The sequence below is a fragment of the Peromyscus leucopus genome, chromosome 1 (genome assembly GCF_004664715.2).
Source record: "Peromyscus leucopus breed LL Stock chromosome 1, UCI_PerLeu_2.1, whole genome shotgun sequence".
NCBI classification, from domain to species: Eukaryota; Metazoa; Chordata; class Mammalia; order Rodentia; family Cricetidae; genus Peromyscus; species Peromyscus leucopus.
In genome coordinates this window covers 186,113,172-186,135,397 of record NC_051063.1, presented here as the reverse complement: position 1 = coordinate 186,135,397, position 22,226 = coordinate 186,113,172, and the positions used below count along the sequence as shown (strand labels likewise).

At 43.6% G+C, this 22,226-nt stretch overlaps 1 protein-coding gene and 1 long non-coding RNA gene across 2 annotated transcripts in view; both read left to right on the top strand.

The window, feature by feature from the left end:
- The window catches only part of LOC114686725 (leukocyte immunoglobulin-like receptor subfamily A member 5), a 305,493-nt gene that overhangs the window by 179,730 nt on the left and 103,537 nt on the right, over positions 1–22,226 (top strand). The window lies entirely within an intron of this gene.
- LOC114688935 lies at positions 6,879–7,816 on the top strand. The gene is made up of 3 exons (XR_003733823.2): positions 6,879–7,177; positions 7,331–7,369; positions 7,552–7,816. It is a non-coding gene; the product is annotated as an uncharacterized LOC114688935 (long non-coding RNA).

Sequence of the window (22,226 nt, the reverse complement as noted above, 5' to 3'; positions counted from 1 at the left end):
CCATCACACCTAATCTCCCTGTGTATGCTGGGACTACTGTGTCCTTAGGAGAGAATGTGACCCTGCGGTGTCAATCATTAATTCCAGTGGACACTTTCTTTCTGTTCAAGGAAGTTGCAGCCCATCCATACATGCATCAAAGATCAAAGTCTGAAGATCCACAATATGAGGCAGAATCCTCCATGATTGCTGTGACCTCAGACCTTGGGGGTTCTTACATATGCTTTATCTCTCAAAGTTCTTCCCCTTACCTGTTGTCATACTCCAGTGTCCCCATCCAGATCATAATCTCAGGTGAGGTGATCCAGACCTTTGTGAGCTCAGAAGTTAACCCACAGTAATTGACCTAGGAAGCTTATGCCTGGGAATAAAGGAAATTCTGCTTAGAGCATCAAAACAGAAGGTCAAATTCAATACAGAGGAGGGAACGGCTCAGAATCAATATCCAGTTATCTTAAGCTGGCTTTGGTGATCCTGACCTGCTTGTCAACAATCTCTAGGCTCACAGCCCCTGGATCACACAATGGAGAACCTCATCTGGATCAGCATGCCTGGCTCAATAGCCACACGTGGGATTTTGCACTTTGAGCCTTGTCACAGCCAGAGAAAGACCCTGATTCATCCTAGAAGTGAAGAGAATATTAAATACCTCGTTTGGTGACTATGTCTTGGAAATAAACTTGATGATCTTAGGTGTATTTTACAAGAAAGTTCACTGCTTAATTTTGTAAATCACTTGTGAGAAAAGATCCAGCAAGCTAATGTGTTTTAGGTGGAGGAAAATTCTCAAACATTGGGGTGAAGAACTCTTCTACCACTACACTCCGACTTTTACCCTCTACTTTTTGTGGACGTTTGAAGAATTGCCATTCATTTTAAGTCCATGATATGAGGGGGCATCTAGTCCCACCAGTGAGATTTAGGGCATCACCTCTGTATATTTTCTGCTTTTCCTCAGTCCCCTGTGATATTTTCCTTATTATATGTCACCACATAACACATTGTTTCTCATGAGCCTCTCTGCCCTGGAAAGATCTTTAACTTTATATCCAATAAAAAAACATATACATGTGATGACCTCCCTCCTACATTATTTCTTTATCTCCCGTAGACCATGATGAATTCCTATTGGAATATTTTCGTACACAATTCAATGTCCACAATCCATTATTTTCTTTCTGTACCTGGCCATTTCCTTTTAGGTCCTCTAGCATTCTGTGACACAGTAAACAACATCCTCATCAGAGGATGTACAGGTCAGGTGGCTCTGCACTGGATTTACATCTCTCAAAATTGCCAGCTAAGCTAACCACATTTCTTTATAATGATACAGTGTCAATTGTCAAGCTCTAGAAACAGAAAATGAACTGATACATATTGAAGGGAAAAGCAAAGCTTTAGTTTGGTATTTTCATGGTCAATAAGGAGAACTATTGATGGAGATAATATGTGGGAGTATCTGCAAGAGATACAGGCTATTCTGCTCCCAGTGATGGATTCAGTCTGACTTTCAAACTGAAATTAATACCAACATATGAGATAACATGCCTGTGGGTAAAAGCTTGTTAATCTATTTTGCTGTCAATGTGGGCAACAGGTGGTGGCATCAGTTTTCCCAGTACCCATCTGCCGATAGAGCATAGCTACTAACAATCCTTTGGAGCCCTGACCCTACCCCACCAACCACGGAGGAAGAAGTCTGTCTTCCTGCAATGATCCATCACGAAAGTAGGTCCAAGGCCTGCACAAATTTAGCCTCCTTCCTTGAACACAGTGTTTGGGGAACTTTGTTTTCAATTCTTTTTTGTTTTCAGCTAATGAGTGTAGTTTGGTGACCTTTACCTTTTAGACCTAATGTATGCACTTTTTGCAAACCAGGAGAGCAGTCCCAGCTTCTTTCACCATATCATTTACATAACCAAATAACTTTGTTTCCAAGTACATTGTAAAACACTCTGAAAGTTCACCAATCCTTACTCCTCCAAGTCACATGCCATCCTGAAATCATAAATGTGGTGAAAATGACACTGATATTAGACAGTCAGCATGATGCTGTAGCTCATAGTTGAGATGCTAACAACATTTAAGTTGGAATGGACATTTGTTTATAAATAGGCGTTCAATCAAAATCAACCTTCACAAAATCCAGAAGGATTCTGAACAATGAACAAGGAATACCAAAGTGGTATGAATGCTGTGATGATGTACCTATAAAATTCATGTATGTTCGTAAGAAAAGACCAATGAATCTATAGGAGACTTTTTAGCAGAATAGTATCAAATACAGAACCATGAGAATACCATGTTTCTTTCTTCATTTCCCTGTGTTCTGGCTGGTTTAGTGTGTGTCAACTTGACACAAGTTAGAGTCATCAGTGGAAGGAACCTCAGTTGTGGGAATGTCTTCATGAAATTCAAATGTCAGTCATTTAATCAATTAGTCATCAAGGGGAAATGCCCTGCCCATGGTATGTGGTGCCTTCACTGGGCTGCTGCTTCTGGGGTCCATAAGAAGTTGGGCTGAGCAGGCCATGGGTAGCAAGCCAGTAAGCAGCACCCTTCCATGGCCTCTGCATCAGCTCCTTCCTCCAGAAAGCTGTCCCGTTTGAGTACCTGTCCCAACTTCCTTTAGCATTGAACAGAAATTCTGAAGAGTAAGCCAAATAAACCCATTCCTCCCCAACTTGCCTGTTGGTCATGGTGTTTTTTCACAGCAATAGAAACCCAAGCTAACACAAATTAGGACCTGTGCAGTGGGGCATTGCTGTGACAGACCTGACCATGTTTTGGGGGGGATTGTGGAAGCACATTGTAACTTTGTACTAGAAGAGCCATTGGGTGTTGAGAGACCTCCGTAGGATGTCATGTGGAAATTTGGAAGATAAGAATATTGAGAGAAGTGCAGAAAATGGAGGCCTGATTGGCTTGTAAAATATCAGAGGGAAGATTAAAGATAATATGAGGGCCATTTTCTATTTTTAAATTAAGAACCTGTGCTTCTGGTTAGCTGGGGCTGAAAAATCAACTGTGATTAACAAGATACCAGAACTACTAAAGCAATCCTGTGGTTCTGGTTAGCCTGTTCTGAAGAATCATTGGTGATTAACACGATACAAGAGTTACTAAAGCAATACTGTGGTTGGGGTCAGCTAGAGCTGAAGAATCAGTGGTGATTAACGAGATACCAGAATTACTGAAGTAAAACCTTTATGAAACTGGGAAAATAGAAGCTGGTCAGCTTGAGCTAAGATATTAGCAGAGATTAAGAAGAGACCAGCATTACTGAGGTGAAATCTGCCTGAAAGTATTTCTGAGATCACAGAGAAGCTGTGTTCTAGAGGCAGCCAAGGTTGGACATAGTGAGTTAGCCTGACTTGGTAATGTGTATGAATCACACAGGTGATTCTGGCTTTGAAGGCATGAAGCGGTCATGGAGATCAGCAGAGGATTGACATTATGAGAAAAGGAGAGGCCATTGGTGAAGTTTCACCCTCACTGGCAGTTGAAAGCTCAGGGCTGAAGGGGTCTTGCCAAGAATTTGAACCTTGGCACCAAGAGGAGTGTCTATGAGAGGATATTGGTAAAAGTGAAGCCCAGTTGCAGCAGAGGAACCTTGTGGCTTGGAGATGTGAGTATAACAGGATAAACACCAAGACCAATAGTATTTGTGGAGAGGAGCCAGGCAGATCCGAGAATGTGAGCTGTGTTTATTGCAGATGTCAGAGTCAGAGAAGTGACCCCAGTCCGTTGGAGAATTACAGAACAATGTGAATGGATCCCAGATATTGGAAGGTTCCAATTTTCATTTTGCTTTGATTTGATCATGACTGTGTTCTGATGCTTCCCTATTGAAGTTATTTTATTAGAGTCCATATTTGAGAGACTTTGCATTTTAAAAGACTTTGGATTTTATGAGATTTTTTTAAAGGGACTAAAATTTATGTTTTGAATTTGCAAAGACTGTGAGATTTTAAAAGTTCTTTTTTCAGGATCCATCAGAAATTTTATTTGTTTTAAATTTAATTTAATTTTACATATCACCTATGAATTCTCCTGTCCTCCCTCTCCCACTCCACACCCCACCGTCCCCCCAGGCCACCCCCCCAATTTCATCTCCTACAGGGCAAAGACTCTTATGGGGATTCAGCTCAACCTGGTAGATTCAATCCAGGCAGGTCCAGTCCACTCCTCCCAGGCTGAGCAAAGTATCCCTGTATAAGCCCCAGGTTCCAAACAGCCAGCTCATGCACTAAAGACAGGTCCCTGTCCCTCTGCCTGGGGGCCCCCAAACACTTCAAGTTAATCAACTGTCTCACTTATCCAGAGTGCCAGATCCAGTTGGGGGCTCCTCAGCTATTGGAGGCCCTTCAAATAAAGAATGGATAAATTAAATATGATACATATACACAATGGAGTACTACTCAGCAGAGAAAAACAATGACATCATGAGGTTTGCAGGCAAATGGATGGAACTAGAAAAACATCATCCTGACTTAGGTATCCCAGACTCAGAAAGACAAACATGGTATGTACTCACTCATAGGATGATGCTAGATGTAAAATAAAGATGTCTAGACTGCTACTCACAACTCCAGGGGAGGCTATCTAAAAAACAGGACCCTAAGAAAGACACAGGGATCACCCAATGACAGATAAATGGATGAGATCTACATGAAGAACCTGGATGTTACTGGGGGTAATTAAGGGCAAGGTTCGAGGGAAAGATAGCTTAGGGGAATGGGAGATCCCACCTGGATCAAGAACAGAGAGGACGAACAAGGAATAAGAGACCATGAGAATAAATGAAGACCACATGAGTATAGGAAGAAGCAAAGTGCTAGAGAGGCCCCCAGAAATCCACAAAGATACCTCCACAATAGACTACTGGCAATGGGTGAGATAAAGCCTGAACTGTCCTACTCTGATGATAGGATGGCCAAACACCCTAAATGTCGTGAGAGAAATCTCATCCAATGACTGAGGGAAGCAGATGCAAAGATCCACTGCCAAGCCCCAGGTGGAACTCCAGGAGTCCAATTGGCGAGAAAGAGGAGGGATTGTATGAGCAAGAATTGTTGAGATCAAGGTTGGAAAAAGTACAGAGACAAATAGTCAAACTAAGGGAAACACATGAACTACGAACCAATAGCCGAGGAGATTTTTAAGTTATGTAAGATGTTGGTGATGAGCAAGTAAGGAAAGGATGTGGCTTAATAGTGATGTGTTTGTGGGTATACTTCATAAGCAGTCAGGTGTACTGGCTGGTTTTTTTTTTATGTCAACTTGACACAAGTTAGAGACATCAGATGAACGAGCCTCAGCTGAGGAGATACATCTATGAGATTCAGCTGCAAGGCATTTTCTGAATTAGTGATCAGGGGAAGCACACCATGCTGCATGGTTACATCCCCAGGCTGGTGGTCCTGGGTTCTATAAGAAGCATAGCTGACGGGTCCTGGGCTCGTTGCATGAGTTGGCTATTTGAATCCTGGGACTTATGCAGGGACGCTTGGCTCGGTCTGGGAAGGGGGGACTGGACCTGCCTGAACTGAGTCTATCAGGTGGATCCCGGTCCTAGGGGGAGACCTTGATCTGGAGGAGGTGGATTTGGGGTTGGGCTGGGGGGAGGGAAGGGGGGTGGAGAGCATGGGAATCTGTGGCTATTATGTGGAACTGAATGGTGTTGTAAAATAAAAAATAAATAAATAAAAAGTAGCATGGCTGAGCATGCCAGAGAAAGCAAGCCTACAAGCAGTACATTTCATGACTTACGCATCAGCTCCTGCCTCCAGGATCTTGCCCTGGTTGAGTTCCTGTCCTGACTTTCTTTAGTGATGAACAGCAATGCTGAAGTGTAAGCCAAATAAACAATATCCTTCCCAATTTGCCTTTTGGTCATAGCATTTCATCACAACAATAGAAAGCTCAAGACAGCCTGATAATTTCCTCTGTGTTCATCCAGAAGAACTCATAGATCAGGTGCTCAGTGTGGCCCTTCTGTTATATCCTCCCAGGAGCATCAACCTGTATCTTCCCTTGTTGTGAATCACTGCTTCCCAGGCATGACATGACCTTTGGCCTTGTTGAAGTGTCTGTAGCTCTGATTACACACAGCAGTATTCTTTCACAATGTAGAGGGTTCTGAGGCTATTCCTCTTCTCTCAGAACTAGCAGCTGTTAAAGTTTCAGGCAAAGCTTTTTTTCAGAGATATAACCACTGAAAAGTTTCAAATATTGCTTAGCATAGAGGAGCACATTGGCATCAACAGTTTGGAGTTGAAACTGATTGGTGGATCTTGTCTGGTCTACACAATGAGTTTTGGAACAGTCAGAACTACATTGTAAGATCCTTTCTCAACACACAAACAGAAACAAAACACAAAAACAAAGACATTTGACCACATGCTTCCAAGGAACCCTAATATAACTTATTTATTAACCAGTTAGAGTTATGTGGACTCTTGCTTCTTTTGTCACAGTTGGGATGAGTAGTCATTGCTCATGTTTCCCCAGGTAAAGTTCACACAACTTTTACAAAGGATCTCTAAGTCTAAATAGGAAAACATCAATACATTTGGTCTGGCTGGTGGAGATGGTAAAGGAAATGGTCAAGATGGTCAAGGAGAAGCAGGAAGAAGCTCTGAGAGAAAAAGACCAGGCATCTGTGTGAACCCTCAAGTGAGGGGGCTGCAGCACAATGTCTCCAGGTACATTTTATGTTATGTCTTGGTCCTAGGTCACTGGGAACATTCAGGCAGAAGTGGATGTTTTACATGGACATGTTCTGCAAGTTGAAACCACAATGAGATTTGGGGTTGTAATCCCAGTCCACATGAAGCTGAGGGATAAGGGGAAGAAGACTGAAAACTGCATGAGATTCAAGAGATTTTGTCTCAGAAACCAACACAAAAACTAAAGGACCAGAAAGAGGAAGAAGCCCCATATTCTGTAGCCCAACCCACCACAGCACTGGAGAAAGAAGCATCATATGTCTGGGAAGAGCAGTTCGTCTTCCTCAAGGGCTGCTCTATTACATCTTCATGACACCAAGGAGAAGACAGCCTTCATAGCCCATACACTTTGTTTCTTTTTATTTCGTAAAGGGACCAACTATCTGCAAAGTTGTGGCAATTGGAAGATGCCATGACAACGTTTCTCTCAGCCATGCTGTGTGTAGGTGAGATGCCCAGATAGGGAGGGATAATTCTCGTCTGAGCAGGAATCCACCCCCAGCCATGCCTTGTGCCATCAGGAAGGCACAGTAGCTTAAATGGCTGGGAAGTGGATGCCTTCAGATATTTCAGTGCAAAAACAAGTATCTCTTTTGCAGCACTGAATCATCTGGTCCTCTGGATGCCATCATTGGCAGGTGAGTGTCTTCACAGTTGTCCCAGATTGAACATCGTTTATGGGGATCACAGATAACTCCTGAACAGAGCAGATTGAGAACAACAAGTGTGGGCTGATGCTGGGGATGCCTGAGAATGTCCTGGTTCTGAGAGCTCATAGCTGAGAGGGAGTTTGGGGAACCAATTGTCATTTTTCTTGCAGGGGTCTTCTCTAAACCTATACTCAGAGCAGTTCCAAGAAACGTGATAACCACTGGAAACCAAGTTACATTCTTCTGTCAAGGGCCCTTAGAGGCTAAGGAATACCGTCTCTGCAAAGAAGGAAGTCAGGATTGCTTGGTACCAACAACCCTTATAGAAACTGAGAACTTGGCCAAATTCTCTATCTCATCAATTGAATGGAACAATGGAGGCCAATATAGGTGTGAATATAAGAGCCCCAATGGTGCATTAGAACACAGTGACTACTTGGATCTTGTGGTGACAGGTGAGAGGACCCCTCTACAAGCCCAGCATTTTCCATGAGAAAAGGAGTATGTTCACAGCAGGTGTCCTTTTTAAATGTATGAAGAGGGAAAATCCTTCTTATATGGGTCATATGGGCACATGAGGATACGGCAAACATTATTGAAATTAATCAATAGAGGCCTTTGTCTGTGGTCAGATATTTGTCAGGAAGCGGATTTGGGAACTGCCATTATGTTGAGTTGATCTGAAGGTCTGTTTAAACACAGTACAAATTCATGTATGTTTCTTGCCCCCTTCACTCTTAGGAGTTCACCAGAGCAAGTGTCACCCTCTCAGCCCTTCCCAGCCCAGTGGTGACTGCAGGAGGAAATGTGACCCTTCAATGTGTGTCACATCATCCATATGACAGGTTCATTCTGATGAAGGAAGATGAGAAGTTCTCCCTGGCTTTGTCCTCACAGAATATACACCCTGAGCTATTTGGAGCCATGTTCACAGTGGGTCCTGTGACCCCCAACCAGAGGTGGAGGTTCACATGCTATGGGTATTACTTGAGCACCTCCCAGATGTGGTCGGTGCCCAGTCCCGACTTAGAGCTTCTGGTCTCAGGTAAGGAAGTACAGGACTTTCCTTTGACTGTAATTACAAGTGACCCAGGATCCTAGGAAAGGACCTGATGTGAGGTGATTGATTGAGAGGCCGGGCTATTGAAGGAGAGATTTGTACTGACTACCGACTGGACAGGACACAGGAAAGCTTTGGCTACAGTGGTCTTTATGTTTCCTTCTAGTTTTGCCGATCAGCCTATGTGTCCCTGCATTGGTGAAATTCTGTGTGCAATTCTCCTAACAGATGCACCTCCTTTCTCTCTACTTCTTTTCTGGGATCCTTCATATTCCCAGCTGAGTTTGGCTCTGTGATCACACCAGAGAGTCCTATAACCATTTGTTGTGAGGGGACCTCAAGAACCCAAACATATGTGCTACACAAAGAGAGAAGACTAGAATCCCTGGGCAGAAAGACCCAAAAGAATCACAAGAATTAGACAAAATTAACCATCCCTTCAGTGATGACACTGCAGTCTGATATCACTGTTACTCTCACAACTTTGCTCACTTGTCAGAATGCAGGACACCATGGAGCTGGTGGATAAAAGTGTTTGAATACTCTGGAGTCATGTGGATCCCCAGATGTGACTCTTAAGATAAAAGTGTGCTCTGACTATATCCCCATGTGTAAGTCAGGTCTGGGGAACAATCCAGACTGTGTGAACCCATTTAATATTTCATATGTATCTCTCCTAGGTGTCTAAAATAAACCACCCTGTTTACACTGCCAAACACTGTTGTAATATTAGAAGGCTCTGTGATCCTCTCATGTATCTCAAATCAGAGATACAAGTGGTTCATTTTAATTAAGGATACACCTTTTCTCTCAGGTCTTCTAAGTCTTAAGTCTAAGCCTCAGTCTCTCTGATGAATGACACTGAACCTGAAACAGGTTTCCCCAGGAGACACTAATGTAAGGTGAGCACAGGGAAGGACAGGTGGATTAGCCCACAGATACAGATGCAGACTGTGGGAGTCAAGATACAGAAACCAATGAGACATGTTTTCATAATAGAACATGGGAGGGTCAGCAAAGATATGGATCTTCAGATGGATCCATGTGTCCTTCTTCTATTCAACAGTCTAGTCTGAGTTTCAGTTCACTGTACAACTGTTTAAATCCCACATCTCTCTCACTTAACTCTTTTCAGGGACCCTCCAGAAATCCACCATCTCGGCTGAGCCAGGCTCTGTGATCACCTCAGGGAATCCTGTGACTAATCTGGTGTGAGGGAATTAAGGAAACCCAAATGTATATCCTGTATAAAGAAGGAAGCCCAGCACCCTGGAACAGATTAACTGCACCAGTGACTAATCACAAGGCCAAGTTTTTCATCCCATTCATGAGAGAACACAATGCAGGACGATATTACTGTTACTGTTATACCTCTGCTGGGTGGACACAGTGCAGTGATAACCTAGAGATGGTGGTGATAGGTGAGTGGACACAAAGGGTCACAGTCCTCACATTTTCCTGTGGGGGACCCTGAAAGCTTTTTGCAGGGAAATGACCCAGATGAAGTAATAAGAAAAATTCAGATCAGCCTGACATAGACGTTGCCAGTTCACGCTCTTATAAGTCTGAAACCAAGTCATTTATTGCAAGTAAATTTAAACACAGAACAATTCTGCAAAAAAAGATTACTGGTGTAATTGAAACCCTTTGAACAACCAGGCATAATTGTATCAAAACTCAACTCAAAGTACTTTTGAACATGAAGATTGATTTTGTATCTTAAGGGCCTTTGATCTGGTGTTGTCTCTGACTGAGGTAATGCCAATGTCAGCAGGATAAAAAGTATATGTGACATCTCCCCAAAGGATGAGCTTCATTAATGAATGCCAATGATAAAGGTCTAGGGAAGGAGAGTCTGCGATAAACATCCTCAGGGATTCAGGTGAGGTTTGGATCTACAGATGGAAAGGTCACCTGGGTATTAACAACATCCATTCCTAGCTTTCTCGCTAGAAAACAGGTATTTATCTCCTCCATTGAGCAGACACACTACATGAGTATCATTTCTTATTTCTCCCATATTATTTGTGAGCATGAGTACATTGTGCCCTTTACATTTTCCCCACAGGAAATACATCTCTAAACATTTTCAGTCACAGCCCAGCTGCTGCAGACAATGTATCATTTAACAGGCTCTGTCCTCTTTTTCTAGGTGTCCACCATGGCAAACCTACTCTGTCAGCTTTTCCATGCCCTGTGTTGACCTTAGTTGGGAATGTAACCCTTCAGTGTTTCTCTTCAAAGGATACGATAGATTCATTTTGACTGGGGAAGATCTGAATTTCTCCAGGTCCCCAAAGACACAGGTCATAAACACTGGACAGTCCTTAGCTCTGTTTCCTGAGATCTCCATGACATCCAGCAAGAGTGGTCCCTTCAGATGTTATGGATACTATACCAATACCTCACATGTGTGGTCAGACGCCAGTGACCCTTTGGAGCTACATTTCTCAGGTGAGGAGTCTCGCATTCACTCAATGCACCAGAAATCCTTTGTATAAGCCTTTTCCTCAAGGAGGGTTCAAAATATAATTGCTGAAGGCCCAGAGTATGAGAGGTTTGGACTTTCAGAGCAGGAGGGTATATGGAATGTATTTTAAGAGCCAGATGGATGAGTTCCTTAATGTTTCATAAATCTTAGGTATAATATTTGTGTTTTAAAAGTATCCATTTTGGCTAGGCAGTGGTGGCACATGTCTTTAATCCCAGCCTTTGGGAGGCAGAGTCAGGTGGATCTCTGAGTTCAAGGCCAGTCTGGTCTACAAAGTGAATTCCAGGACAGCAAGAGCTGCCCAGAGAAACCCTGTCTTGAACAACAAAAAAAGTGTGTGTTTGGACTGGGAACACCTACTCCACTTATTCCCATTTTGACCAGTTTTGGAGACCTTTGTGACATCCAGCAAAAATGAGCCCTTCAGATGTTACAGATACTATATAAATAACCCTCATGTGTGGTCAGAGGCCTGTAACTCTCTGGATACTTGTGGATCTCCATGATTTCCCACATCTCTTGTGAAATAAGCTTTTTAGATGATGGTTGAGAGCAACACTTACCTGTGGGTATAAGGTTAAGCATTTAGAATAAAGTTAGAAATTATATTTGGTTAGGAACACTGCAGTAATGGTTTCACTTCTAGAGACCATATAGCCTCTCCAGATATGGATACAAGTATTATTTAATTAAAAAATAAATACTTACTTGCTTAATACTGGCCTATTCTTTAATGATTTTAGGACAGAAGTCATCATAGCAACCTTGTGGGGTGGTGCAGGAAGGGAAGCCCAGACTGTCACTATTTTGACCACCTGATATTCAGGGGACCCTGAGAATAAGACTCTGTGGCAAGATCTTGGGTTCTCAGCTCTTGAGTCAGTGCAGGTTATTTTCCTGGGGGTATTATCTTCCTGGCTTCTATACTACAGACTGGGCTAGGAGCACAGGAAGCTCCTCTACTGTGAAGGCAGAAATGACATTTTTTCCATCTGAGCTCTCTGTAATCAGATAAAAACTTTTTCAAAGAAGAGGCTTGACTAGCAGTTCTGAACTCAGAGCATAGTCAGGCTGAAGAAATCAAGTCAAAGAAGAGGAGGACACTGCTACTGCAGAGAAAGAGTTCTTCCCACATTTTCATGATGTTATGTGATGAGAATAATGTGAATTTGTAGAAAATAAAAGATGAAACTTGACAGAAAGAATCACTTCTCTTGAGCACTGCACACACCCAGCAAATCTATTTTTCTCAGGGATGCCTGAGACCATAAGCCAACCACAAATTATGTCAGAAGACATGTCAGATGAGGAAGGAAAATTCTGCTAATGGTATGGAACCAGAATTCTGCTTAGGGCTTGGAAGTAGACAGGGGAGGGAGCTATCAGAGTGAAAATTCAGTCATCTTATGGTGGCTTTGGTTGGTTCTGACCTCTATGTTCACAATCTCCAGCCTCACAGTCCCCGGATCACATAGTGGAGAACCCCATCCGGATGGTCATAGCTGGCTTAATCCTCATAGTTCTTGGGATTGTGCTGTTTGAGGCTTGCCACAGCCAGAGAAGGTCCTTGAATGCATCCTAGAAGTGAAGAAGAGAGACAGCCATAGTCCTTTCCTCGTGACCAAGTCTGGGAAATAAATTTGAGAATCTCAAGTGTTGTTTACCCAAAGATTCCATGTTTAATATTGGGCATCAGTTGTGAGAAATGATCTAGGAAATACAACTATTTTGGGTGCAGAAAAAGGCCTGAATATTGTGGCAGCTGTCTCCTCTACCACCACATTAAAGGTTTTCCATTCTACCTTGCTGTGGATTTGAAGATTTTTCCTTCCTTTCTTTTCATTCTATAATGTGGGGAACATAACGTCCCACCAGTGAGTTTTGGGTCTTCATCTCTTTATATGTTCTAATTTTCCTCAGTCCCATGTGATATTTTCCTTTATTATAAACCACTATAATCTTCATTGTGCTTTATGTGCACATTTTTTGTTGGAGGTTGTTGTTATTATGAAGAAGGAATTTGTCTCAACACAACAACAACAACAACAGAAAATAGTGAGTTCATTTCCAATTACAGAATTAAAGAATGACAAAATACAATGATGCCCCCAAAACATTGCACTCTCAATCCAGTCAGTATACATCACACACACTTTGTGAGGTTTCTGATAATATACTTATTTATTTTAAAACATAATTATTTTTCAATTCATTGGAAGATTCTCATCATGCACCCCAATTCTGCTCATCTCCCAGTCCCTCAATATCTACCCTCAACTCCTGCAGTAGGGTCTTCCAAATAAATTAAAAACAAACATAACAGCCAGCTCACTCCTCCATCTTTCCAACACCTCTTCATTTATCCTAGTGCATCAGGAGATGTGGTCTGTCATGCAGTACACCCCTTTTGTCCAATCAGCCCACCCACAATATGTTCATTGCAATGAGTCTGGTTTCAGCCTCTGGTTCCTGGTCCACCTTCATCACTGGGCCACCATAGAAACATCTCTTGGACAGCTGTTTGTGGCCTGAGTTATACAGATCCTGTGGTGATCATTCGGCAGGTCCAGCCCTTCATGCACTTCAGAAAGTCATGGATGGGATAGCTGTTAGGGCGGGCCCAGAATGTGTGTCTGAGTGGTAGAAGAGCTGGTTGGTTTGGGACATTAGCTCAGGGCAAGGGCAGAGCCAGCACTCCTTGGCCAATACCACTAGGGCCAGGTCTGCCATGCCTGTGGTGAGTGTTGGGGTAATTTCTCCTGAATGCTAGAGTCTGCTCTCCCATGGGGAGACAGTGCCAGATCTCCAGTGTCCATTAATAGGCAGGGTCAGGGAGGGACAGAGCTGGCTCAGCATGGCATTGGATTTCAAAACGCTTAGTTCCTATCACCCACTGTGGCAACACAATCTGTGAACAGCACCACAGATCCTGGCTGCTGTTGGGTCCAAGACCCATTCCTGATCCACAGCAGCAGCCAATGCCTGCACCCAACTGGCTGTGCACTCCACTTGCACTGCATGATCCAATGGCAGCAAGGCCCTAGGAATCAATCATGGCCACTGCTGGTGGCACTGACCCCTGGCATCAGCACTGCTTTTGATGGTGTCAGGAGCCACAGATATCAACACAGACTTTGGCTGCAGTAGGACCACAGACCCAGACATGGTCCTCAGCAACAGCCCAGGCACAGGTGACACCTTGGCCCATCAGAAGCAATTCCCTTTGACACCAACATGGTCATAGGATGTGGTCTAGACCCTGGCCATCCTTTTGGCCTTTGGTGGCACCACGGCCATGAACAACACAGACATCAACTGTGATAGGACCACAGACAAGACATGATCCTTAGCAGCAGCCCAGGCTCAGATATCACCATGGCCCTAGGTGGTAGCACAGGCTACTCAGATCAAATGGCCCCTGTGGAAGTGTGCCCCTCAGACACCAACATGGCCCCATGTGGCAGCCCAGACCCCTAACATCAGTATTGCCTTGAATGATATCAGTAGCCATGGACATCAACACAGACCCTGGCTGTGGTAAGGCTACATACCCAGACAATGTTCTCATCAGCAGCCCTGATGCAGAGGACACCATGGCCCCAGTGGCAGCATGCCTTGAACACCAAAATGGCCACAAGAGGTCACCTAGTCCCTGGGCATTTGTGTGGCCTTTGCTGGCGCTGTGGGTCATGGACAACACCAACCTCAACTGTATTAGGAACACAGTTGAAGGTAGACGTGCTTCCAGGCTGGATGTCAACATGGCCTGGGTGGCAGCACAGGTTATCCAGATCAGCATAGCCCTGGTAGAAGCATCTGCCCATCCTCCCTGCTCTCACTTCTTCAGAACGGCCTCTCACCACAGCACATGAACCTCTCCTCCTCTCTTCCTCTCACATTTTACCACCATATACTTGCTCATCATCATATGGCACCATGAGAACCCAGGGTGATCTATGGGGTTCTTTGGTCCTCCTGAACAACTAGGGTCCTGGGAGAGCATTAGGTTCCTCAGGCAGGCTGCACCATGAGGTCCCAGGCTGCCCTGTAGGTGTCTTTCACCTACCTGAGCTGCTTGACATCAGACAGCCTATGGATGCTTCAGGCAGGCTTGGACTCTGCAGTGGACTCAAGTTGCCCTATGTTTGCCACTCCTCACCCATCAGAACTATAGACAAGTAAATGTTACAGTGCAAAGCTTTTTTCCAGGGATATAACCACTGATACATTTCCAATATTGCTTGTCATAGAGGACCACACTGTTCTCAACAGTTGGAGGTGGAATGGTTGGTTGATATCTCCTGGTGTACATAGTGAGTTCCAAGACACCCAGAGGTATATAGTGAGACCCTGTATGAAACAGACATAACCCACACCAACTAAAATCCCCAAAGCAAAGCAAAACACCAAAACCAAAAAAGATTGAACATATGATTTTTAGGAACCCTAATATATCTCACTGGTTCACCAGCTAGATTTGTGTGGAGAGTTGTCTTTGTTTCTGTCACTTGTGTATCATCTGGGGTGAGTAGGCTTTGTCTCGTATCCTGAGGACAAGTTCACATGTCACTAAAGCTTGTCCAGGGCAGGGTAGGAAACAGGCCATGAGTTTAGTTTGGCTGAAGGAATGAAGGAGATCCAAGAAGAAATCTTGAGAGAAAAAGACCAGACCTGAATCCCTTAGAGATAATGTTGGCTCAAGAAATCATTAGGATTATTCCCTGTTAAGTCCTGGTTCTAGGAGATTGGGAACATCCAGGCATATGTAGATGGTTACAATGGAGATGTTCTGAAAAAAGAGACCACATCAGATTTATATTTGTAATCTCAGGCCACAGGAAGCTGAGGGAGCAGGAGGAGTCTGACATTTGCATGAAATTCAAGAGTTTCAGTCTAAGAGACAAAAATAGAAACCAAGGAACCACCAAGAGACAGAAGCCACATATTCTGTAGCCCAACCCATCACAGCACTGGGAAAAGAAGAGTCAGGTGCCTGGGAAGAGCAGTTCCTCTTTCCGAAGGGCTGCTATTAATTCATACTCATGACATGAAGGAGAAGCTACCCTACATAATCCATACACTTTGTGTCTGTCCATTTGGCAAGGAGAACAACTATCTGCAAACTTGTAGTAACTGGAAGATGCCATGACAACCTTTCTGGTATCTGTGCTGTATCTTGGTGAGATGTAAAGACTGGTAGGGAGAATTATAGTCTGAGAGTGAATCCACTCACAACCATGCCTTGGGCCCTCAGTAAGTCTCAGCAGCTTAGAAGACATTTGGAAGTGGAGAGCCTGCTCATGTTTCAGTGCAAACATCAAAGTTAACTCTCTTGCAGGCCTGAATCTGGGTCTCAGAAAACCAGTGCTAGTGGGTGACTGTCTTCCCAGCTGTCCCTGATTGGACATCCATGGTGGAGACCACAGTCCTGTCCTGAACAGATCATATAAAAACAATAGGTGTGAGCTGATAGTGGGGATGCCTGAAACTTCCTGGGTCTGACAGCTTCTGTCTGAGGAGGAGTTCTGGGGAACCAGCTGTCAATATTCTTGGGGGTGTCCTCACTAAACCTGGACATAGCGGGGGACCATCAAACTCCAAAGATATTCCTAACAGGGCCATGTTCTCCATAGGATCTATAGAAAAAAATCATGAAGGAAATATCACTGTTACTCTTACCAATCTGCTGGTTGGTCAGAGCACAGTGACACACTGGAGCTGCTGATGACAGGTGAGAGGACAAAAAGTGTCACAACCTTTGCCTCATTCCTCAGGAAGTATTCTTCCATAAGTATACTTCCAGAGTCCATCTGCTGGATACAGTTTGGGCTGTATTTTATTTAACAGGCTGACTGCTCCTCTCCCAGGTGTCTACCATGGCAAACCTAATTTGTCAGCCTATCACAGCCCTGTGGTGACATCAGGTAGTAATGTGACTATCCAGTGTGTCTCATCAAAATGCTACAGTGGTTTCATTTTCACTGGTGCATATTCTCAGTTCTCCAGGTCCCAAAAGGCACAGACCATACACAGCGAACAGTCCCAGGCTCTGTTTCCTGACATGTCTGTGGCATCAGCAGGAGTTGGCCCTTCAGATGTTATGGATACTGTAGTGATGCCCCACATATGTTGTCAGAGTCCAGTAACCCTTTGAGATACATGTCTAGGGTGAGACTGTTCATACATTCAACAGTTAGACATCAGAAACACTTTCTCATATACCCTGTAGAAACCCCAAGGAGGGTTTGTGGACATGATAACTGAAGCGAGCTCTTGTCTGCTAAGGCCCAGGGTACGAATAGACATGGAAATGTCAGAGCAGGATGGTATATTGAATGAATTGCAAAGGTCAGCTAGAGGACTTCCTGTCTTTCCTCCTTCTAGGAATCTCAAGAAAGCCCTCAGTGATGACCCTACAAAGGATCTGTCCTGGCCCGTGAAGAATACCTAACTCTCCAGTGTTCCTCTGAGATGAGTTATAACAAATATGCTTTGTCCAAGGAGGGCGAAAGTGATGTCCCCCAGGTCTCTTTCCATCAGCCTCATGCTGAATATTTCCATGCCAACTTCATCTTAGGCTCTGTGAATTTTTCCACTGATGGTCAGTATCAATGCCTTAGTGCACACACCTTATCCTCTGTGTGGTCAGCCCCAAGTGACACTCTGGAAATCCTGTTCACAGGTGAGGAATGTAGTCACTTAGTGTGGACCAATTCTGGCCAAGTTCAGATAGGGGAAGACAAGGGATTCATCATCCAAATGATGATGAGCCTCTCAGGGATAACAGGTCTAGGCACAAGAGAATGGACAAGGGGCTGTCTGTTAAAATATAGAGACTAGGTTCTGAAACAGGGCCTCAGAACAGGACTGTAGTCCTTCACTCTCATTTGTCTTCTCTTTAGGACATCCCCCTCACACCTAATCTCCCAGCGCATCCTGGGACTACTGTGTCCTTAAGAGAGAATGTGACCCTGCTGTGTCAATCATCAGTGTCAGCGAACACTTTCTTTCTGTTCAAGGAAGGTGCAGCCCTTCCATACATGCATCAAAATCAAGTCTCAAGTTCCATAACATGAGGCAGAATCCTCCATGACTGCTGTGACCTCAAACCCTGGGTATTCTTGCATATGCTTTACCTTTCAAAGTTCATCTCCTTACCTGTTGTCGTACTCCATTGTCCCCATCCAGATCAGGTGAGGTGATCCAGACCTTTGTGAGCTCAAAGGTAAACCATGATAATTGACTGAGGAATCTTATGCCTGAGAAAAGAGTAATTCTGCTTAGGGCATCAAAACAGAAGGTCAAATTCTATACAGAGGAGGGCACTGCTCAGAATGGAAATCCAGTTATCTTTTGCCGGGTTTAGTTGGTCCTGACCTGTTTGTCAACAATCTCCAGGCTCACATCCCCCCAGGATCACACAATGGAGAACCTCATCTGGATCATCATGTCTGGCTTAATCCCCACAATCTTGGGATTTTACTGCTTGAGGCTAGTCACACCCAGAGAAGGACCCTGAATTCATCCTAGAAGTGAAGAGGAGAGACTATAATATACCTTGTCTGGTGACTAAGTCTTGGAAATAAACTTGAGGATCTTAGGTGTTTTTCACAAGAAAGGTCAGTGCTTAATTTTGTAAATCACTTATGATAACAGATCCAGCAAGCTAATGTGATTTAGGTGGAGGAAAATCTCAAATGTTGGGGTGTAGAGCTCTTCTACCACCACACTAAGACTCCTGCCCTCTAATTTTTGTGGACTTTTGAAGAATTGTCATTTATTTTTTTTAAGGCCATGATATGGGGGAGCATCTAGTCCCACCAGTGAGATTTGGGTTCTCACCTCTGTATATCTTCTGCTTTTCCTCAGTCCCAGGTGATATTTTCCTTTAGTATATGTTGCCACATACCACATTGTGCATCATGAGCCTCTCTGTCCTCGAGAGATCTTTAATATCATACCAAATAAAAAAATTGATATACATGTGACCACCACCCTCCTACATTTCTACTTTATCTCCCTTAGACCATGATGAATTCCTACTGGAATATATGAGTACACAATTCAATGTCCACAATGCAGTCTTTCCTTTCTTTCCCTGGGCATTTTCTTTTAGGTCCTCTAGCATTCTGTACCACAGGATACAACATCTACATCAGAGGATAAGCAGGTCAGGTTGCTTAGTACTGGATTTACATCTCCCCAAATTACCAACTAAGCTAACAACATTTCTTTATAATGATACAGTGTCAATTGTTAAGGTATTGAAACAGAAAATGAACTGATACATATTGAAGGGAAAAGCAAAGCTTGAGTTTGGTATTTTCATGATCAATCTGTAGAATTAGTGATGAAGATAATACCTTGAAGTATCAGCATGAGCTACTGGCTACTCTGCTCTGAGGAATGGGTTCAGTCTGACTTTCAAAGTGAAACTGATACCTACATATGAGATAATATGCCTGTGGACATAAGCTTGAATAAGTCTATTTTCCTCTCAATGTGGGCAACTGATAGCAAGATGAGCTATCCCAGTACCCATCTACAGATAGAGCATAGCTACTAACAGTCTTTTGGAGCCCTGACCCTACCCACCCAACCACAGAAGAGGAAGTCTCCCTGCAATGATCCTTCACAAGTGTAGGTCCAAGGATTGCATAATGTTAATCTATTCCTTGAACACAGAAAGGTCTGCATTTTGGGAACTTGGTTTTCAGTTCTGCTTTTATGCTCATGAGTGTAGTTTGGTAACCTTTACATTTGTTTTCATTTTATAATTTAATTTAATTGTACATACATATCCTCTGTCCTCCCTCATCCTCCTTCCCCTTGGCCTCCCCCCAAAACACCCCCCCATTCCCATTTCCTCCTGGGCAAGGACTTCCCTGGGGATTCGGCTCAGCCTGGTAGATTCAGTCAAGGCAGTTCCAGTGCCCTCCTCCCTTCACCCAGGCTGAGCAATATGTCTCTGCATAGGTCCCAGGCTCCAAACAGCCAACTCATGCACTAAGGACAGGTCGATATCCCACTGCCTGGGGGCCTCCCAAGCAATTCAAGCTAATCTACTGTCTCACTATCTGGAGGTCCTGTTCCAGTTGGGGGATCCTGTGTTATTGGTTCATAGTTCATGTGTTTCCACTAGTTTGGCTATTTGTCTCTGTGCTTTGTCCAATCAAGGTCTCAAAAACTCTCGCCCATACAATCCCTGCTCTTTCTCACTGATTGGCCTCCTGGAGCTCCACCTGGGGCTTGACTGAGGATCTCTGCATCTGCTTCCATCAGTCATTGGATGAGAGTTCCACCAGGACAGTTAGGGTGTTTGGCCATCCTATCACCAGAGTAGGTCAGTTTGAGCTTTCTCTCAACCATTGCCAGTAGTCTATTGTGGAGGTATCTTTTTTGATTCCTGGAGACCTCTCTAGCACTTTGCTTCTTCCTATTCCCATGGAGTCTTCATTTATCATGGTATCTCTTTCCTTGTTCTCCCTCTCTGTTGTTGATCCAGCCGGGATCGCCTGTTCCCCTAAGCTCTTTTTCCCTCGACCCTTGCCCTTTATTAACCTCCCCATGTCCACTTTACTCATGTAGATCTCATCCATTTCTATGTTGTTGGGCGATCCCTGTGTCTATCTTAGGGTCCTCTTTACTAGGTGGCCTCACTGGAGTTGTGAGTAGCAGTCCTGTCATCCTTTGTTTTACATCTAGTATCCACCTATGAGTGGGTACATACTGTGTTTGTCTTTCTGAGTCTGGGTTACCTCACTTAGGATTGTTTTTTCCTAGATACATCCATTTGCCTACAACACTTTACAAAAGAGGAGAGCAGTCCTGGCCCCTTTAAACATAACATTTATATAACCAAAATCACTATGTTCCCATGTACATTGTAAAACACCCTGAAAGTTAACCAATCCTTGGTCCTCCAAGTCACAAGTCACCCTGAACCCATAAATGTGGGGAAATTGACACTGATATTAGAGAGTCAGCATGATGCTGTAGCTCATAGTTGAGATGCTAACAACATTTAAGTTGGAATGCACATTTGTTTATAAACAGGCATTCAATCAAAATCAACCATCACATAATCCAGAAGGATTCTGAACAATGAACTAGGAATACCAAAATGGTAAGAATGCTGACATGATGTACCTATAAAATTCATGTATGTCGGTAAGAAAAGTCCATTAAATCTATAGGAGATTTTTTTTTTACCAGAATAGTATCAAATACATAACCGTGAGAATACCATGTCTCCTTCTCCATTTCCCTGTGTGCTGCCTGGTCTGTGTGTCAACTTGACATAGTTAGAGTCATCAGAGGAAGGAAACTCAGTTGAGGGAATGCTTCCATGAAATCCAACTGTAAGTCATTTTCTCAATTAGTGATCACCTGGAAAATTCTCACCCTTGGTAGGTTCTGCCTTCACTGGGCTGCTTGTCCTGGGGTCTATATGTAGGTGGGCTGATCAAGCCATGGGTAGCAAGCCAGTAAGCAGTACCACCCCATGACCTCTGCATCAGCTCCTCCCTACAGTAACCTGTCCTGTTTGATTACCTATCCCAACTCCCTTTAATAATGAACAGCAATTATGAAGAGTAAATCAAATAAACCCTTTCCTCCCCAACTTACCTTTTGGTCATGGTGTTTTTCATACCAATAGAAACCCTAACTAAGACCAATTAGTACCAGTGTAGTGGGTTATTGCGGTGACAGACCTGACCATGTTTTTGGGAGAATTGTGGGAGGAAACTGGAACTTTGGACTAGAAGAGCCATTGAGTGTAGAGAGACCTCAATGGTGGGATGTTCTTTGGGAAGTTGGAAGATAAGAATATTGAGAGAAGTGCAGAAAATGGAGGACTGATTGGCTTGTAAAATATCAGAGGGAAGTTTAAAGATAATATGAGGGCCATTTTCTATTTTTGAATTAAGAACATGTGGTTCTGGTTAGCTGGGGCTGAAAAATCAACTGTGGTCAACAAGATACCAGAACTAGTAAAGCAATCCTGTGGTTCTGCTTAGCCTGTTCTGAAGAATCATTGGTGATTAACAATATACAAGAGTTACTAAAGCAATCCTGTGGTTGGGGTCAGCTAGAGCTGAAGAATCAGTGGTAATTAACCAGATACCAGAATTACTGAAGTAAAACCTTTATGATACTGGGAAATTTGAAGCTGGTCAGCTGGAGTTGAGATACTAGCAGAGATTAAGAAGAGACCAGCATCACTGAGGTGAAATCTGCCTGGAAGTATTTCCTGAGATCACAGAGAAGCTGTAATCTAGAGGCAGCCAAGG